Here is a 20,546-nt window from a genome sequence, read left to right on the forward strand (position 1 = left end):
CTTTGCCAGTCTTCAATCCCACCTTTGTGCGGCCTCTTGACTCTTTTTTTTCAGTCTTGGCCTCTCCATCGTCTTCACTGTCAGTAGACTGTGGTGGCTCTTCGGCCTTTTCTTCTTCCTCCATTTGACTGCTCGACTGAGTCAAATGTTTCTCAGCACCGACAACAATACCTGCATTCACCAATAAATCGTTAGTTTTAAAGAAATAGGACCTTTCGGTCTCTTTTGATGCTTCAGGCATCAATCCCCCATCATTTTCTTTCTGGACTTCAATAGATCTTGCTTCGAATTGTTGGCTGCTGTCGTCTTCATCCTGCTGATTCACAGTTTCTTTAATGTCCCTACAGACACAACTTCCTTGCGGATTCTGATCTTCCATCTTACTGCCAAATAACCTCTGCTCGATTCCTCTGATTTCGACATCATATCTGTTAATGTCGTTTTCGGAACCTACAGTTATATCATTATTTGAAAATTTATGACATTCATTCAACTCCATAGATGTTAAAAATATTTCATTTCTATCATGCACAGCAACCGTAATTTCTCCTGGATCAGATTCTACAGGTTTTCCTCCTCCATCAGGTTCCTTTAGCCATCGTTCCAAAAACTCGATTTCCCTCTGAAATCTTTTTAGCACTTCATCACTACCTTCACTCTGGCAATTTTCCTGAGTTATCCTGGCTTCAACATCATTACATCGAAAACTTTCGTCAGCAATTTCATTAAACAAATACATTTGTTTACCTCCTTGGAATTTTTCTTCGGCATTTCCACGTTTCTCCTGTTCCATAACAGCTTCGAATTTCTGTCTTATTCCCAACAATATTTCATTTGTGATTTCTTCCTGTTGTGGTAAATCATTACCTTCCTTCTCTGAAAGGAATTCCCTACCAGACTTTACCTCAAACGTCTCATTTTCCTTTGTGACAGTTCCATCAGACTGCCCACCATCTTTCGCGCATCCTGCAAGCATACATAAACTGTGGGAAAAATTGCAAGACTGCATAGCCTCATTTGCTTCTCTCGCCAACACATCTTCAGATGCTTTTGAACTATCCCAATAGTTCATGAGATCCTCCTCTTTGGTCTCTTCACCCAGACTTTCACCCTGTTCTGGGCCACAAATGGAAACATCCATTTTTAACTCAGCCTCTCTGAGTTTTCCACAACTCAACATCTGCTCGAGCTTCCTTAGCTCTTCTGCCAACTGTATGTTTGTCAGCGTTTCTCTCTTTGCGTGTAGCTTCTGCCACTTCATCCTCTTTCTCATGGTCCAACCATGTGTCTGGTTTTTCACATTCTCCTGTAACAACTCCATTAATAACTCAAGTTGCACTGCTATCTCAGCTATCTCTTTCTCATACTCTTCATCAGTCAATTGCTTCCATACGCCATTTGCCTTGGCATCCTTCTCCCTCTTTCTACTGTGGCCTCTCTCTGAACCTCTGCTCCCTCCTTTATGACTTTCAATAGTCATCTTCCTCGCCATGAGTTTCTCACCCATGAGTTGCACCAAGCCTCTACAACAGCAAACTCTTCTGCTGCCACTTACCTCACCAATCCCTTCCTCCGGATCTAGTCTTTTGGTAATCACCGGTCCTCTATTGGAACCTTTCGAGCATTTCTCCACTGCTCCTTCAGGCTTCTCTCATCTGCAACTTTATTCAACCTCTGTTGAATCTTCAGGTTCTGCCACATTCACTTAGAATCCTTTGCTGGACTCCTCTATCACTGCTCTACCGCTGTGATCTGCTTCTTCCCGCTGAGACTTTCTTCAATCTGCTTGCAACCTGAACTCTGCAAATAACTTTCAAACCAGAGTCAAATATCATCTGACAACTCACCTTCAAGATCCTGTTGATCTTGCTTCACTTCCTCAACTGCACTTGCATATTTGCGCTGCAATCTTCGTCAGTTCCAAAATCTGATCTTAACACATGCAATTAATCTAACTGAAAACTGAAATCTCCACACAGAGCTATTCCAGCTCTGATACCACTTGATGCAGGTCTACCCTGCAAACCCAGAATCTTTCCTACCCTACACATCAACATGCATCTCAGCATAAAAATTTTAATACCATGCAAATTCACCCCCTGCCGTTATCATTGCAGGAACTATCTTCAACAGATGTTTCAGCTCCACAACCTAATAAACAACCTTTTCATTCATTTAAACACATACTGTAGCTGGCACAATGCGCCCATCATCTCAGAATACAATAAAACAAAATGCACCTTAAACTGGCAAATTAATACCCCTCTCTATTTCAGAACGTTGCATCGATTTTCATCACTTCATGAATATCTATGCAAACTCGGGTGCGCCCTTCCCAACGCTCTCACACCTCCACCTCAACTTTCGGTTTTCCGTTTCACATTCCGTCAATTTCAAGGATTTCTTCCATCGACCCTTTTGCTCTACGTTTGTTTTAATAGCACGATGACAATCGACCTCTGTCCGCTATTGATTCCAGACAGCGCTTTTTTTACATGCATTAAAAACCATTCAATTGGGAATTTAACACGATTTCTATATCATTTGATTTCAACGTTATTCCGTGCCCAAATTGTCACACCAATGCTATAGCTATTACAGAAATTAATACTCTACTACTCGCAGAACTATTTCTAAATCAAACCTTGTCCAATTTGAGGTATATTTAGTTCCACACATCAAACAGTTTCCAGCCTTACTGTTTACCCAACGATCCATCAAAATCATAGATTCAATTACATATAAATCAAACACTCATTCACACCAAGATTCAGCGCTCGATCCAAAGTACTCTGTCTTCAACAGTTTTGCATTTAACTCATAAACAATGATTTCACAACACCGAATATTATAAAACGTGCACTCTCAATTTAAAACTCAGTTACAGAAAACCACTCCATAGATGGAACCACCCAATTCTGAAAACACACTGTTTTTTTTTATCAACAAAAGCAAATACTTACAGCGCTGGTCTTTGCCGAATATTCAACATTTAGGCCATCTACAAACTGCCCGAAGGCATCCAATCAGAAAACCTCCCCCCTCTGAGCTTTCGCTCCTCTCTATTCTATCCTTTTTTTTTTTTCCTTTTTTTTCCAAAAAAGAAGTTATACATCAATCATACCTAACGACTTCTTCCCACACATGAGGAATTAGTTATTCAATTATAACTCAGTCTTTACCAACATCTAACTAAACTAGACCACTCTTAACTATCTACACTTATTGAAATTAACACAAATTTAACAACGAAGTCTTCTTCAAGTCTTGCATTAGCCACAACATGTGACCACCCCGTCACATTGCTGGCCCAAGTCTAGACGCTCCTGCATCAGCATTACTTGTTTTTACTCAAATATTGTTATTAATTGTTTCTATAGTTTACTATTATGTATTGTTGTTATAGATAGCTAATACACTTTAATAATGTTATCCTTTTATTATTTCTAGCCGGATGTTATAGATGTAGTTATAGTAGTAACATTTGATTTTATGATTGGTTATGTTATTGGAAATTGGTGTGTGATATTTTTTTGGTTGTAGTGTCGAGGGATTTCATTTAGGCAAGTTGGGATCTAGTTGTGTTAAGTGTTGTTTTCTTTCTACAAGAGTGATTGAGTTTTGTTTACTTGCAAAGAGTGATTTCTTTCCCAAAATTATGTGGAGAGAGATTTTATTTTCATGAAAATGTGTTTTCTTTTCATGCACGTAAACAAAAAATTTCAAAAAAAAGTATATATTGCATTTTATAATAAATAAACATAAAGAAGAAATTAAATAATGGATATAATAAATAGATATAGCTTTTTTTTTTTAAGGCCACCATGTTAATGGCAATGTTCTAATGTAAAATAGGATCACGGTAGGTGATGAAATATAAGTGTTTTATATGACATATAATATCAAGAAAAGAAAATGCATATTATACAAAGATTCAAGCTTAAAACATGTATATATTATAAAACATGTGCGAGACATCACAGGCCTAACATATAGGTTATTTTCCATGTGAATTTATTATCTAGCCATTCAAACACTTGAAGCTCGAACTCATAAAACTACTAAGAGGTTTGAAAAGAATGATATGTGCTTAAAATTAAACCTCACCCGTGAAAACGAATTGCATTGACTTGCCAGTAAATAGTTTATTAAACCATGCATTTTGCATATCCAACCTTGTTTTAACACTTACGGTAAAAGGAATTGCCAACACAGAATAAACTGAACATAACACATGCAAATTCTACGCAAAATTTAGTGGCCCAATCCTTTTGATATCAAAACAAGCATGTTCTATGTGAAGCAGGTTATCCAATTAAACCATTGATTTGTCATGCATTTTGAATATCGTCGAACTAAGAATAGACTCCTAATCACCAGGATCACAGCATAATCACATATCGCTTAATTTAAGCCGAGAGAAGGGGAACACAAATCAATTTATGAAGACATAATATTTCTTTATTTTTAATTGAGATAGATTCGAATGTTCTTTTATTTTATCAAAATTGTTGGATACACTTTTATAGGAATATATTCTCTTCCCATATGTTTTGGATCTCACATTCGAGTTGTTGAAGAGAATCTCATTCTGTCGTTTGTGTATGACTATAAAATTGTTGTTGAGGGAGGGAAAATGGGATCGATTTGTAGTAAAGCGTGCGTGCACTAGAGACTGTAGGAGAGGGAGATTTTGGTGAAAGGAAATTATCTTTAACTATATCATGACTGTGGAATAATTTTGAATATTACAGTGATTTTTAAGACTTGGTTTTATTAAGTTAATTATTTATTGTGCCTTCAATTGTTCCATACTCTTTGATTCTTATCATATTTTGAATTCTGTGTGATTTTATTTCTCATAATATAGGAGACAATAGTTCATTGTTTATGTGATTTTATTCTATGAATAGTTAACACTTCCGTTGCATTTTTTTTTTATCTTATGTTTATTTTATTTGTGTAAGTTTTTATATGATCAATATCGCTCTCTAGTGACTTATGTCTTGAGATCGATAGTTGATCTAGACATATATCTAGTCTAGGTTCCTGTGGTTTTATTTTAGAAATTTAGAACTAAGATAATGTTACCTTTTGCATAGGAATTGAATTAATGTTAGTGTTGTAGCAATTTTTCTAGAAATTTAGAACTAAGATAATGTTACATTTTGCATAGGAATTGAATTAATGTTAGTGTTGTAGCAATTTCCAAATTCATATGCTCATTTTGATTATTTGTTTATTGGTTTGATTCATAAACAAGTAATTGAATGGTTATCTATTTTTAAGATATTGCTACAGTTACCCTTTATGTATGTGTAATGTTGAAACTAACAATGTTTATCCTATGTTAATTTGAGAGAGTTGAATTTTACTTTTACGTAATTTTAAATATTTCATTTCTATCACATTAAGAATTATTTTCCTTTTAGTTTAATTTATGATTGCATTTATAAATTAAATATTAGTTTGTGTATTGCATATTGCATATTCTCTTAGAAAATACATTCATATTTCACACACTAGTTACTATATGTTTTGGCATTTTCTTCCTGTATCATAGTCTTATACATTTCTTGTATTAGAACACCTTGCTTTAGTTTTTGTAACATAATTTTGTAGCATATTTTTTTGTAGCAGATTGTTGTAAAATATTTTAATTCTTAACATTAATTATCATACATTAGTCTTATATTAGATTTATATTAACTATATAAAACTATGACTAGCTTTTCCCTGGTTTCTTCTACACAAGAGGAGGAATCTAAAGGCTAACGAAGCCTTAAAACCCTTCGAGGGTGGCCACACCAAACAACTTGGGCTATTGAAAGAGCCCCGACCTTGGTCACTTCTCCCTTGTTGACTAAGGTGTATAAAACCCGTGTCAATAAAATGGCACTAGAAGGAGGGCTTGAGGTTAAATAAATAATCAAATCATTAACCCCTCAGCCTCTTATTATTCAAGTTTTTTCCTTCTTCTTTGTGTCGTTTGACATGTACTTAAAGGAAGGTTAGAAGGAAATTTAACCTATTTGGAGTCACTTTTTTTATTGTTGTATCTAATCAATGAATCTTGCCCAAACCTTTATGTGTGAGGATGATTTTAGCATTGCATTACCATATATTCCTCACGAGACAACTCATATCTTGTCCCAACTCTAGTTTGACGATGAAGGAAGTACAACTGCATTGAAACATTTAGATAAGTTTTGGTGTAAATGCATTAAATATAAGATTATTGATTTGAATGTTTTATGTAGGTTATTTTCCTTCACATTCAGGGGAAGAATCAAGGATTTGTTTGAGACTTTTCCGCCCCATTCTATTTTTAATTGGTTTTAGTTTTGCTGAAGAATTTTTAGATGCTTTTGAAACCTATGATCAAAATAAGACTTAGGAGGAATTAGGGGTTTTATTAAGCGAGGATCATTCATCTTTAGAAAGATTTGTAGAAAAAGTTAATCATTTTTTTTAATTTCATCTTAATTATTTGCCTCTTTTGTTAGATATCATTTCTAATACTTTTTCCCCTTTCATTAATCTTGATTCAATTGTATTTGGTAGGTTGTAAAAATATTGTAACACCAAATCACAACATGAATCTTCTCTACAAATTCCGATGGATCCTTTAGAAGATCGACATTCTCAAAATTCCAATGAACCAGTACAAGGGGTAGAATCAAGTGAGAACAACTCTATTAATAAACAAACTAGTCTCTCTATTGACAAATTGTTGTTAGGGAATTAGTGGGATAAGATTTAATTGTTGATCAAGATGCATTTAATTCTCACTCTAATATGTTCTTAGATTCAATTGTAAATGAACATATTGATAATGATCTAATAGAATGGTTTAGAGATGTTGAACCTCCTTGTGAGAAAGAAAATATCAATCTTAATCGACAAATTACATCTCAAGAAAGATTATATCATTGTCATGAAGTGTTGAGAACTGTAGCAAGAAAGGCTCAATTTGACTTAGCCTTGGTAAAATTGAGTAAATTTGAAATCTCCACATCAGCAGACAACTTGGAGGCATTTAACTAAGGGTAAATGGCTCTTGTCACTCAGTTAGCTCAATAAATTCGAGTTAAGAACTTGGAGTTCAGTTTGCATGTGTTGATTGCTAATTTGTATCAATCCAGTTCAGTTATTTCAAGTTGTATTCAGTTAAACTAGTTCTAATTGCTAATAAAAACCAATTGGAGGTCAGCTGCACAGTAGGACAATAGTCTAACTCAGATATCATCCAGTTAACTGATCAATCAACCAAAAATAGATCATGCATGCAAGGAATTTGAATTGCTCAGTTGTGCTAGAGATTCCAAGGCAGTGTAACATTAGTTGTAGACTAGGCTTGATTGTACAGGTGTTGCATGCAATCAATGATCAATCCTTCGGAATTGCGCAATCAATTGGAGTAAAATTCCTAAAAAATAGCGACCTCATTCCTCAGTATTTTCACAAGGATATAGGAGCTCATGTGGAGGAAGAAATTGACTAATTTTGGATCAGATATTTTCATTGATCAGAGAGAACAGTTATTCACTTGCAGGTGGAGCTTAGAGCGAGCTAGCAATTGTAATACATTCTATATTCATCAAATTAATGCAAGCAGGCTTAAGGGGTTTTTACTAGTTGGTTTCTCTTAGATAAATAAGTGTACTTGTGTATGTGATTGATGCATGTTTGTGAATGCTGTTTGAAATTGTGAATTAATTTCCACAGAGAAGTAGAGTAGAATTATGTCTCTTGATTTAGATTAAATTTCTTGAGCAGTTGCAATTCTATCACCATATTTTTACATGAAGTTGTTCATGAATATGTTGATTTTTCAAACATACAAGATACCAATCTTAATAATCATTTAATATTTGATTTCTCATCACCTAAACATAATGGAGACAATGTACAAAGTAAATAGGGATCTCTTGAAAGTATACTCATCATAAATATGATAGTTCAAGAGAACATTTTCATTCTCTTGTTTCCAACTCTTTTTACTATTTATATCTTGACCTTTTCACATATTTTGGTGCACATTAATCTTTTTATAATTCATCTTACATGGTGCCACCATAATTTGATCCTTCATATATGATAAGTATAGGTGAGGCACTTATTGAAAATGATGATTATAAAATATAACATGATCCACCTACTCTTTAACCATTCACAAGGAAAAAATACATGTCGCAATATATTTCTTTTTCATTAATTCCAAATGAATGACATGCACTCATCCTTATTGAATTTGAGGATCCTGCATTCCATAATAACCCATTAATCCAATCCAATATTTATTTTTATTGAATTTGAGGATCCTGCATTCCATAATAACCCATTAATCCAATGCAATATTTATTTTTCATCGGCACATTTTGAATTAATTGATCTAATATACGGGAAGGATCAAACCAATGATTTTATTTCCTCAATAAATCCTCAAATGATACATTTGTCTTTCACAAAATTAATTTATCCGATAAATAATTTCCATTTCAATTGTTGTGACATGATTGTGGAATTCCTTGAGGATTCATATTTTGAAAAAATGTATCAAAATGGTAAAGTAATTCTTGCCTCGCTTTTTAATGAAAATTTTCCTGGTAAACATGACTTTTTTATTTTTAATTTCAAGAAGCTCCAATTCATTTTACTATTTGGAGATTTCTTTTTCATTACAGGATTGGAGTTGATTTCATGATTACACTAGAAATATGACTTCACTTAATGTTATGGAAATTGATTAGTTTAAGGTAGGTTTAGAGGTATATTAGTCTTTTTTGGTTTTTACTCTTTCTTATTGAATAATGTAGGTATGAAAAGAATGAGTTGGAGATGATCCATCATCACGATATTGTTAGGGGGTTTTACTTAAATTTGTTTGTTTCTCTCTTTATATTCTTAATGCAATTTTCATCATAAGATTAATAAACAAGAATACATTTAGTGAAATAATAACTCATAAATTTCTCTTTCATTTCACATAAAATGTAGTTTTCATGGCTCTCTTTAGTTTTGAGATTAACATCATACTTGCACATTCGTATTTAGCATTTCATTTTATGATTTCTTTAATAAAAGGTCAAACCATAAAAACACCTCACTCAATGTTCAATAAAGAAATTAGAGTCAAGTATATACTTACATCAATAAAAAATTAAAGGGGTAAAATATGTAAGTTTTCAAAATTATTCCTAAACTTTGATCCTTTTTATCACTCTTGACCTGTGATTGTATTAATAAATTTGTATATGCTCAATTGTTTTTTACCTATTTTCATGCTTTTGTTTTTCTTTGATTTGACATTTGTAGGTTCCCCTAGTCCTTCTCTCCTTCGTTTGAATAGGGATAGATTTGAACATTTCCAGGTTCTCCTTGGTGTGATTATTGGGTAAGTAGTTTATCCTCTATTATACATAAATGAAATCTTACCTTTAAGGAAATATTTTCTGCAAAGATTTTTTTCTTTGTGCTAACACTCAACCCTCCTGATAAGTTAAGTTTCTGATTTTGTAAACTTATTATTGGACTGTACTCAATAAGCGTCTTAATATTTTCACCATCGTTCTAAAAGAATTGTCTTAAACCAAGAGAATGATCTTGAAATCATAAGTTTACTTAATAAATTCATGAGTCTTTGGAGTAGCAAAACTAACCAGTAAATATTAGTGATTAAAAACTTTTCATGCCATCCCTTGCTCTTAAGGAGTATATTACTTTCTAATCTATTAAGAAGGTTAATCATAATCATATTTTATTTTAACATAAAAGGATTAACTAAGGGATAAGAGTTATCATTATGAATCGGCCTACCATGATCATGGGTCCCCACAAAAGTGACATTACCACTACTGCCACCAAGCCAAGGTAATGGCTTTTGGTCGCAATAGTGAAAAGCAAGAGGTCTCATCATGAGTTGGATTATTCACTTCTATTGGTTCTTATGAATGGCGTTGCCATTATCTGGTTACCAAGCCAGGACATCAACCCTTAGTTGTTTTCTAAGAAAACTCACAAGTAAAGTAAATATTCTCAAAAACTCGGAATCTGTATCTAATGGATGGGATAAAATAATTTCATTGGGTTAAAAGGTATCCCTATCGAGGATATAAACACCTGATGGTGGAAACAGCCGTTCCTATGGTACCAAAGTTAATATAACTACTATGATTTACTTGGTTTCCTTGTCTTACCCTAAACTTATTATCAATCAATTTCACTGATTCAATTTATGGGTTTATATTTTATCTTATTTTTGAATTATGGTGGAAATGATTTGGGCATGTTGAAGACTTCAAACTATAATTATACAAATCAAAGGTGAAACCTTTCGAGTTACATGAGCACCAACATCTCAAAACATCTTATCTTTATTCCTTGAGTTTTATAGGTTTTGGATCACTCACCTAGAGATAACTGGTTTGTCCCAGTATGTCACGACTTGTTGGCTCGCCAAATAGATATAATTTTTTTTTAAAAGGCCACCCTAGGCAACGTTCAAATGTAAAATAAGATTGTGGTGGGTGATGAAAAATAAGAGCTTTATATGACATATATTACCCCGAAAAGCAAACGTGTATTATACCAAGCTTCAAGCTTAAAACACATACATTTTGGAACCTTCGTGAGACATCACAAGCCTAACATGTAGGTTATTTTTCCATGTGACTTTATTATGTAGACATTCAAAAACTTGAAGCTTGAACTCATAGCACTACTAGGAGGTTTGAAAATAATTATTTGCGCTTAAAATGAAAGCTCACCCATGGCAATGACTTGCGTCGACTTTCCAGTGAAAATAGTTTATTAAACCTATTCGAGTTGTTGAAGAGAATCTTGTTATTAAACCTCACCCATATGTTTTGGATCTCATATTCGAGTTGCTGAAGAGAATCTTGTTATGTCGCTTGTATATTACCATAAAATTGTTATTAAGAGGGGAAATAGGATCGATCTATAGTAGAGCACACGTGTACGAGAGACGGTATGTGAGGGAGTTTTTTGTGAAAGGAAATGCTCTTTAACTATATTGTGACCATGGAAAACTTTTGAATAATACAGTGAGTTTTAAGAATTGGTTTTATTCAGTTAATCACTTATTGTGCTTTTAATGGTTCCAAATTCATTAATTATTATCATCTCTTTAACTATATTGTGACTATGGAAAACTTTTGAATAATCCAATGAGTTTTAAGAATTTGGTTTTATTCAGTTATTCACTTATTGTGCCTTCAATTGTTCCAAATTCATTAATTATTATCATCTTTTGGCTTCTGTGTGATTTGATTTATGAGAATACAGGAGACATTAGTTCACAATTTACATAATTTTATTATGTGAGCAATTAACAATTTCAATGTATTTTTTTTATGTATTAAGTTGATTTAATTTATATAATTTTTTTATATCAATATCACTCTCTATGACTTGTGTAGTGAGTTTGATAGTTGCTCTAGACATAGATCTGGTTTAGGTTTATGTGGTTTTATTCCAAACATTTAGAATTAAGATAATGTAACTTTTTGCATATGAATTGAATTAATGTTAGTGTTGTAGCAATTTCTAAATTCAAATTCTCATTTAGATTATTTTCATATTGGTTTGATTCATAAACAAGTAATTGAATGGTTATAAGAGATTGTTACAATTTCCCTTTATGTATGTCTTAGTGGGAAATTAGTATAGTCTTATGTATTTAAGTTGTATTCTTAATGTGTGATGTTGAAACCAATAGTGTTTGACCTATGTTAGTTTAAGAAAGTTGAATTTTGATTTTACATAGCTTTAAATCTTTCATTTATATTACATTAAGAATTATTTTCCTTTTATTTTAATTTATACTTGCATTTATAAATTAAATATTAGTTTGCATATTGCATCTTTTTATATTGTGTTAGAAAATACATTCACATTTCACACACTAGTTATAATATGTTCTCTTATTTGCTCCCTGTATCATATTCTTATACATTTCTTGTATTATAACACCTTGCTTTAGTTTTTGTAACATAATTATGTAGCATATTTTTCTGTAGTATATTTTTGTATAATTTTTTAATTCATAGCATTAATTAGCATGCATTAGTCTTAGATTAGATTTAGATTAACCATAAATAGTTAGGATTAGTTTTTCCGTGGTTTCCTCTTTGCAAGAGTAGATATTTGAAGGCTAACTAAGCCTTAAAACTCGTCAAGGGTGACCACACCAAATAGCTTGGGATATTTAAAGAGCCATGGTTTGGTTCACTTCTCCCTTGTTGACTAGGGTGGGTAAAACCCGTGTCAACAATAATCTAACCCCAATCAAGACAATAAATTGGAGAAGCAAGTTGAAGCTCTTGTATTCTCCACCTATTGTATCTCCCCCCATTGAATATGATCATATGCACCTGTTATCAACCAAGCTATTAAATTTGGGAACATCTCCTTCTATTATAGAACAGGATCTCACCTTAGCTGCAATTAGGGGAAATGCTAGAGGAATAACATGTTAAAACCCATATTGGAACTGTTGTAATAGTGGACATTATTGTTATTATTAGAATACACAATGGATCCCCTATAGTCGTTAATGTTGTTGTTTTCATTGAAACTACCATAAATCCACCTTACCCAGAGCGATTAGCCATAGCCAAGACCACTCTACAACCTTAGTCTAATTTTGTAAAGGAGCTAAAATCAGTTTGTTGCAAATGGTTAGAGACATTCCAATTTATGTAAAGACAATGAGGAAGCTTTATGCTATAATTCCTGGCAGGAAACCCAGAGACCCTCCCACCATGCATGACGTAGGAAAATTATCAAAATTAATGCAAGATAAAACCCCACATACTAAATATGACAGCCTAAAGTGACTATCCATATTGGAGAAACAACTATCCCAAATACATTGGTCGATATGGGTGTTGCAATAAACATGATGATTAGATAAAACCTCAAGTTGTTTTGATTTACTATTCTAAGGCCAACCCCCACCATTCTTGAACTAGTTGATTGATTCAAAATACAACCAAAAGGAATCCTACAGGATGTTTTCATTTTAGTATACTCTTAGGAGTATCTAGATAACTTCTTGGTGTTGCAACACAAGACTCGCTTAGGAGGACACCCTTTAATTTCAGGCGATCCATGATTAGCCATTATTGATACATTCACAGTTGTTGGTTAGGATTTATGACAATTTATGATGGAAACACACAAAAGAATTGTGTCCTTTGTCATCTTTCCGAACCAAGTATGGACTATGAAAAACTTTTGTGGGATAAATTTGAACCAAAAGATCATGTCTCATAGCCACTCCTAACCATTGGCAAGGATCTTTACTTGAAGGATACAATAGAGGACAATACTATTAGTAATTTTATCAATGATCTCTCAATTGTGACTCTGCCAGCATTTCAACTCCTAAGCTCTATAATGAAAAAACATGATAAGGATAATCCTATTAATGAATTATACCCACTATCCTGAACCACTAGAGCATCCCAATTGAAATTAATCCCATAAAAACTTTGAATATCAATCAAAATCTTCTCTGTCAGAAAAAGAACAATTGATTTTGTTGTTGCGAGAGTAAAATAGTTTTTTTCATGGGACTTTATGGATATGAAGGGTATTGCCCATGATCTATATACCCACCACATTTACGTAAAAGACAATTGTCACCTTGTTCACCAACCACATCACCAAATGAATCTATCCTTTAAGGATGTCATCAAAGAACTCCAAAAAATATTAAATGTTAATTCATCTATTTGATCTTTGATAGTTCGTTGGTTCCCCACTGGTCATTGTTCCCAAAAAGAATGGTTAGTGGAGAATGTATGTTGATTATAAAGAGCTAAATAAATCCACCCCAAAAGATCACTTTCCATTACCTTTTATTGATTAGGTCCTCAAAATATGTTAGGAAAGGTTTTTTTTCTAGTTCCTTGATGGATTTATAGGGTACAACCAAATCGAAATTGCTCTTGAGAACCAAGACAAGACCACCTTTACTTGCCCCTGGGGAACGGTTGCATACCGAGACCTTCCTTTTGGACTGTGTAATTACCTTGCCACTTTGTAGTGAGTTGTACTGGGGGTATTCTCGTATTCTCTTAATGACTATGTTGAGATTTATATGGATGATCTTACACCATATGGTGATATCTTTGATAATTTTTTGGCTAATCTTGAGAAAGTGTTAAAACATTGCAAGCAAGCTCATTTAGCCTTAAACACGGAAAAATGCCATATGATGATGAATAAAGGAGTTTTACTTGACCATTATCTTTCATCTACAAGCATACAAGTTGACATTGTGAAAATAAAGGTAATATTCAAAAATTACTTCTCCAAAATCACAAAAAGTGGTACATAGCTTCCTAGGGCATGTAGGTTATTATTGTCATTTTATTGAAAACTTTCCTAAACTTGAATCCCCTATGTTTTTGCTACTTTCAAAAGATAAGGAATTTATATGGTCTGACAAGTGTCAAAATTCCTTTTTAGGTTTTAAAAAATGTGTATTTGAAGCTCTTATCTTACGAGGAACCGATTGGACCTTACCTTTCCATATTTATATGGATGCCTCTGACACTACTATTGGGACTATATTGGGACAACAAGAGAAATGAAAACCATAGGCCATATATTACATCAATAATAATTGGACCCCTGTGGAGCTAAATTATGTGGTAAATGAAAAATATTTTTTCTATTGTGCATGTTATTAGTCAATTTTGGCATTCTAAATAGGGTATCAATTTTTTATACATACTAACCACTCTATCATAAAATTTGTTATGAATAAACCTATTACTAATGGTAGAGTTACTATAAGGTTGCTTCTATTACAATAATTTGATATTATTATTGTGGATAAACCTAGTAAGGACAACATTTGTGTGGACTTCCTTTCTAGGCTGACCAACAGCATTGATAGTTCACCCATTGAGGACTCTTTTCCAAATGAGCACCTTTTTTCAGTATCCACTTAGTTGCCATGCTATGTAGATATTGCCAATTATCTTACTGCATGAAATCTCCTGCACCACCACTATCCTAGGGAAAAGTGAAATATTATTCAATAAAGTTCCTGATACTATTAGGTAGATGGTTATCCCTTTTTCACTAGGCTAGATCATGAGATCCAGTGCTATGTAAGGGAAGATGAATTCTATGAAATTTTTAAGGCTTGTCATGATGAGCCTTGCAGAGGACACTTTGTTGATAAAATAATAGGGTATAAAGTGCTTCACATGGGTTATTTTTCTCCTACATTGTTCTAGGATGCAAAGAAGTATGTACAAGGGTGCAATAGTTTCCAACGGATGGGAAAACTTATTCGGTCAAATGAATTGATGTTCCAAACTCAGTTAACCTTTGAGAAGTGGGATCTTGACTTTATGGGGCCTATTAATCTCCCATCTCATTAGAAATCCTATAACAATTAAGTTACCAAGTGCATTGAGGATAAAGCATTTAATAAAGCCATTGAGCAAGCTATTTCATAATTTTTGTTTAAAGACATATTTGTTCATTATGGAGTGATGACAGAGATAGTTACTAATGGGGGGTGCAAATTACTTCCCAGCGACTTTAAAATCTTTTTCATAAGTACAAGATTCACCACAAGATCACTTCACCTTACTAGTGGTAATCTAATGGAAAAGTGGAGAGCACCAAAAAAATCATTGAAGCTATCCTTACCAAGATAGTAGCTAGTCACTGTCAAAATTGAGTTGAATGACTTCCATAGGCACTTTTGAACTATAGAACTATTTGGAATAACACCAAAGGTTTTTATCCATGTGATCTTGTGTATGGTAAGAATCTTATTTTTCATATTGAGCTCAAAGGCAAGACACTCAAGACTTCTCTAGAAGTGAATTTGGATCTAACTCCAACACAAAAACGCCATTTTAACCATCTCAATGAGCTTAATGAAATGCACTTGGCCATCATCCAATACATTGACATTATTCATCAATGAGGCACCAAGTGGCATGATAGATTTATCAAAAATAAGGTGTTTCAAAAAGGATATTCGGAAATATTGTATGACTTTGGATTCAAGGATTCTAAGGGGAAGCTTCACACCAAGTGACTAGGTTCTTACGAAGTGGACACAGTTTTTTACAATGGGATTATTAAGCTCAAAATCTTAGATGGATTGAAAACCCCTTTGCTGGCCAATGGACATCGGCTTCAGTTGTATTATAAACCACTCTCTAAGGATTCATTTTCTCACATTGTCTCATGTGTAGGTCTCAATATTGTTGGGCAAGGGAGCATCTTCCCATGCCACCAACCACACACACATGCACATATATATACATACATACATATACATATATGTGTGTGTGTGTGTGTGTGTGTGTGTGTGTAGTGAAAACCCATTTGGGGCATGGTTAGACAAGCGTCAACTGAAAACCATCTTGTTGGGGTTGACAACCTTCCTTTTTTATATTATATCTTGTTTTTCCTAACAAATGTAGTAAGTTTTTGATATTAACATCTTTTACGTTCATATCTTCCAATATTGCACAGTTGGTGTTACACTAGTCATCGTAATTGTGGGCACGTTTACTCCAACTTGTTACTACAATTGTTGTTACACCTGTTTCTCCTACACTAGTTGTTGTCGTTGTTGTTGAGGATACAGTGATTCCAACTCACTATTTTTCCAATTGTTGTTACAGCTATTGTTGCTACAATAGTTATTTTCATTATGGACATAGTTGCTCCAACTTGTTGTTGTTGTGCATACAATTGTTGTTGTTGATGTTACCATTGTAACCACACGGTGAATTGTCATTTTTCACTAGAGGGACCCACCAATGTCTTTTTCCACGAACCTCACTAGAATTGTATTTTTCCTATCACATCAACATTGTTGCAGTCACATCTTCCATAGCATACCTATCATATGGTCACATTATATGATAACCACCCAACATGTATGATTTTTTTTTCTTGCATAACTATGGTTTGAGTGATGATTGGATAAGTCTATTTGACCCTCCTACCATGATGGTTGAGTAAGGCCTTATCTTAAATTGGGAGGGGGTGAATCATAACATCATCAACCAATGCCACATAATTATCATGGCTCCTCATGCTACATCATTACTCCAAAAATGGGCTTTATTGTTTTATTTTCACATTATTTTGCCTTTTAGTACCTTTATTTGTCCTATCGAGATGTCACACCACCTTTGCCCTAATACAATAATTCATAAATGTCCCATCCATCTCATTATTATTGTCATTTATGGAATACATATCGAAACCACTAGCCTTCCAATTCTTCAAAACTCGACAAGCTTTCCCCCACTCAACTGCATGTTGCTCTTATTGCAATAGTACCACACTCAAACATTTAGCTATGGGGGGGTCCTTTGTTCAACATGAACCAAAATCATTGCACTTGTTATGTATCCACCTGGAAGTTTACCATATTTTCTAAGACATTGGGTGGTTATTGTATCTTGAGAAATTACAAGGGTTTGATGGCATTGTTTCCCTCAAGTTTTCTTAGAATTTGACTTAACAAAGTTTGACACTGAGGAATATGAGGATTGCAATCATAGAAGAGGAAATTCCTAGGGTGGTCAACCTACCACAAACATGGATAAGATAATCTAGTCAAAAGGCATCGATCATGTAAGTGAAATCCAATTTTCTAGAAGGAGATGAACAGGTAAGGATTAAGGACATAGGATAAGAGACGCCTTTATTGATGCCCCACTGGTCAAACATTTTTTATTTCATGCAAAATTACATCACCTATGAAGGAAATTTCAAGGTGACTTCAACTACCATTTCATGTTTCTATCTGACCTCTACCATGGACAACTAGTTAATAACTCGCATTTCCTATTAGAGTCCCTAAAACATATGACCAATTTGGTTTGATGGTATAAGAATCCAAAGAGTTGTGTAACAAACCACGAGTTGATCAATTTCATGGTTATCGATACACTGGAACAAGGAGGGAAATTATAGTTAACATTTGTGACCATGTTGAGGGTTTAGCATAGGAGAGTGGCAGGAAGGAATTATAGAATGAAGAAGATAAGGGGATAGAAGGAATTAGGGATGAAGATATGGATATGAGTAGGTTGAGTGGGAATGTCGGTGAAAAGATAGAGAATCCCCATGCTGAAATCCATATCGAGGGTCTTCATGTTGATACAGCAATTAAGGATATCACGTATAGTAAAAGAGCCTAGGAATTAAATCTTTCCCCATTGAAGAGGAGGAGCCACTGCAACAAGTGAAGGGAAAAAATGATTGTCAAAGGAGCTTGTGGCTAGTCATCTCCTAAGAAGGAGGACTAGATATTCAATTATAGTAATAACAACTCATCCATCTAAAAGCCAAACCACTACTAAGGAACTAGTGGAGCATGCTACTAATGAGAGGAAGAAGCCTAAAAAGAAGGGTTTGACAACTCTCCACCTAGTAAGCCTAAAACCAATCCTATGTCTAATAAAAATGATCATTTAAAAGAATAAAATTGTAAACATAAAATACAACTTGCAACCTTGAAAAACAAATCTTGAAATGAGGAACCCTCAGGATTGGGACCCTCAATAAGGTTGCCCAAATGGTGGGTACATGATCCTCCTCTCCTATGATCAAGAAGTGGAACACCAGGGATCCTGTGAAAAATTATATGTAATTTGTGAACTTCATGGTGATGTGGGATATGTGCAAGATAGCACAAGAATGCCAAATATTAACTCAGTCAAGGTGCAAATAGATGATTTCGATGCCTTTGTTCCACAAGAAAGAGTGGCATCTAAGGAAGAGAGACTCGTTGTAGGAGAATTTGTTGACTTTTCGTAGATTGATGGGAAGAGTAATGAGGAAGAAATGGAGTTTGATATACAATAATTTGTCGATAATTCTAAGCTCAAGTAACAGAAGTCGAGGAAGTCCATTCTGAGGAGGAGCATATCATGGCTAACACATAAGAACTAATAGTTGAGGTAGTCCCTCCTAAGAATGGACGAATTGCACTTGACACACAAGAAGCTATGAACGATGTTTTTGAAGCATAAGAACTAGTATTTGAAGTGGTTCATCCTATATAAGGAGAAGAAGAAACTCAACCTAACACACAAGAACCAACAGTTAAGGTAGTTATGTCTATGTAGAAGAAGAGACCTTGGTGGATTCACAAAAACCTAATGGTGTTGTCGTTATTAATGAAGTAACAATAGTTGACATAGTCCAGGCCAACAAAGAAGAAGCATGGGATGTCAATTATGATATTGTTGCTTTGGTCACTAAGAGATTTGATTGGAAGAAGAAAAATCTATCATTGTAATCAAATGTAATCCCCATTAGTGAGCATAAGAATGTCATTCATGATCTCAGGGAGGCTTGGGAATAATAACTTTCATTTCATAGGTTTATTTGGGACTTGAAGCTTAGCAAAGAGAGAAGGAAGAAAAACAAACAATTTAAGGATCTTAAGAATGGAATTCAAGTACTACATTAAGCAAAGGAACAATTGTATGATCTTGTACCTACACTGCTAAGCTATAGAGGACCCTCCCTTTCCTATATGATGCTTATTCATGAGTAGTATGTTATTTCCCAAATGATAGTGATAAAGGAGAAAATATCTGATGATCTCACTACCATTGTGATCTTTTTAGAAATTTTTTCTCAAAGAAACATTATAGAATAACATTTATTATGTGATTTATATATGCATGACTATGTTTGGTATAGAGAGAGGAAATTTAACCTCTCACCACATGTCAAAGATATTCAATTATGGGCATTTATGAGCTGAATGGAAAATGGCATCCACCCATGGTATAAATCCACCCATGGTATTTATCCACCCATGGAATTTACCCATGACATTGTAAGTGGCATCCACCCATGGTATTCATTCACCCATGGTATTTTCCCATGGTATTGTAAGTAGCATCAACCCTTGGTATTCATCCTCCCATGGTATTTATCCACTCATGGAATTTACACATGGTATTGAGAGTGACATCCACCCATGGTATTTACCCACCCATGGAATTTACTTGTGGTATTGTGACCAAAAAAGGCTATAAGTAACTAGTCACATTTTGTAGGACATATTTTCCACCACAATATAACCTTTACAGTTATTATATGTTTTAATAATAAAAAAAATCTTTGTGGTTTTGTTATTGTGTGTTCTCCTCTTTTTTTCTGTCATTTCAATTTTTCAGATCTTGGGGGCCTCCCCCCCAAGATCCATTTCAATCTTTTAGGTCTTGGGGGCCTCCCCCCCAAGATCCGAATCACTTTACCTCATTTACTAATAACCAGGTAAAATGGAAATTGGCTCATAACACTATAACATCAAATTAGAATCAGAACAAGCTATAGATTAGAGGAAAAGCAACGCTTTTTGTTGCAGTGACCAAGACTTATGATGTTTTTCTTGGATATGAAAAGCGAGCTACTACTATGAACATTATTTAGCATAAATTCCTAGATATTTTCTCTCGGTCTAATAACCCACAAAAACAAGATTCTCTAGAGGGGAAAAAACT

This window comes from Pinus tabuliformis, chromosome 9 (genome assembly GCF_031772625.1).
Source record: "Pinus tabuliformis cultivar Carrire ecotype Pingquan chromosome 9, CPIR1, whole genome shotgun sequence".
Lineage (NCBI taxonomy): Eukaryota > Viridiplantae > Streptophyta > Pinopsida > Pinales > Pinaceae > Pinus > Pinus tabuliformis.